Source organism: Rhincodon typus, chromosome 15 (assembly GCF_021869965.1).
Source record: "Rhincodon typus isolate 14 chromosome 15, sRhiTyp1.1, whole genome shotgun sequence".
Lineage (NCBI taxonomy): Eukaryota > Metazoa > Chordata > Chondrichthyes > Orectolobiformes > Rhincodontidae > Rhincodon > Rhincodon typus.
This window is the reverse complement of record NC_063346.1, coordinates 41,624,099-41,626,126: the sequence shown is the minus strand read 5'-3', so window position 1 is coordinate 41,626,126 and position 2,028 is coordinate 41,624,099.

Here is a 2,028-nt window from a genome sequence, read left to right as displayed (position 1 = left end):
CCTCCCTCTGATAACTAAAAACAAAACACCCAGAGAAGCTCGCGTCACCTCATAATCTGTTAAAGAAAGTGTGAACAGTGATATAAACTGCCTCTCACACCCCCTACCCGATCAGTTATAAAGGGGAGGCTAAATGAAATGAACTCCTGACAGTCACTCTATAATCAACAAGTAACAATTTATTTATCTAATTCTAACAGTGAACAAATTAACAGAACTACTAATAAACCGCACAAATCCCCATTAACTGCTAATTACTCCTGAATAAAACAAAATTCTAATGGTATGCTGTTTCAATAAATACAAGTCACATTTATATAAATCAAATTAATAAAAAAGTTTAAAACTTAATCTCTTGAAATTACAGCCAGGATACATCTCTGCTGATCTTCAGTCAGGAATACCTTTCTCTGTCAAATTCTTTTGTCAGGAATATTAGCTAAGAGTGCCTCTGAACCTTTAATCAGATGATGGTTTTCTGAGAGCTTAGATAATTCTGTGAGAGCCAGTGATTTTCTCTTTAGGGCTGCTGGTTGTTAACTGTAACAGATGGAAGGTGCTTTCACACTGATTTTCAGATACGCTGTTCTTTTATACACCTGATGATGTATCAATCTCTTACAATAAGATTGGTCCTAGGTTGTCAAAACCATCCGATTTAAATTTAATTGGTATTTTAGTCTCTAAGTGCCTGGTTTAAATTAATTGATATTCCAACTGATTGCCTTAATAACAGAACAAAACTTAGTGCCTGAGTTGCCAGCTTTTTGATACAAGTGTTTCAATTTTGGGAACTCTCTGTGCCTGCTGCTGTTCGCAGACTTTTTTTAAAATCTCAAAGCCCAGAAAGAGTGCATCATCTTTTAAAGGGACCACACACTCTTCCCCTCTATCATTTATCAAAAATCAATTCTAACGTCCCGCTTTCCAATCCACAAGTAGTCTACCCAACTTTGCAACACCTCCCCATTAAGAAAAAAAATGAACCATCATTATGAAAAGGTGGCATTTTTTTCTCTAAATCTCAACACCATTATTACTAGATACATAGGTCATTAATTTAGAGTTACACATTCATACTAATTCTATATTCACATAGAACATTGAACACTATCGTTTCTATCTTATATATACATTTTCCTTTTAAACCAGTGATAATGCATCCACAATAACATTTTCATGACCCACAACATATACAATCTGTAAATTAAATGCTTGTAACATAAGACTCCAACAAAATAGCCTGTTTTTGTCGTTAAATTTTTCCAAAAATGTCAAAGGGTTGTGATCAGTATACACAACCATCTCTGATACATTGTTTGCAACATAAACATTAAAATGTTGTAAGGCCAGGACCAATCTCAATAACTCATAACAGTTGAATATTTTCTCTGGTGGATATTGAGTTTCTTTGAAAAATAAACAATTGGCCTTTCAATACCACACAAATCTTCCTCTAACATCACAGCTCCAACACCTACATCACTTGCATCGATGGCAACTTTAAAGAGTTTCAAGAAATTTGTCGTGGCTAAAACTTGTGTGGTGGTTAACACAGCTTTTAAATTCCCAAATGCTTCCTGGCATTGGTTTATCCACTGAAATTTTGTGTTCTTCTTTAACAAATCCAGCAGCGGTGCCTGTAGAATCTGCTCAGTCACAAAAATCATAGCACCTCTTTCTTCAAGGATGGTCTTGGAAATTCCTCAATGGCCTTCGTCTACATGTTCCTCAGGGTCATCCGCCCGTGTCCGATGTTGTGTCCTAAGAACATCACTTCCACCTTCACAAATTCTGCCTTTGCCAAATTTATCATCAACTTTGCCTGCCATAGTCTCTCAAAGAGTTCTACCAAATGCGCTATGTAATCCGTCCACGAGTAGCTAAAGATCACTAAGTTATCTAGATAGATGGCACAATTAGTCAATCCTGCCACATCTCTGTACATAAGCCTTTGAACTGTGGTTGGTGTGTTCTTCATTCCAAAGGGCATTACTTTAAATTGATATAACCCATTCGGGGTTACAA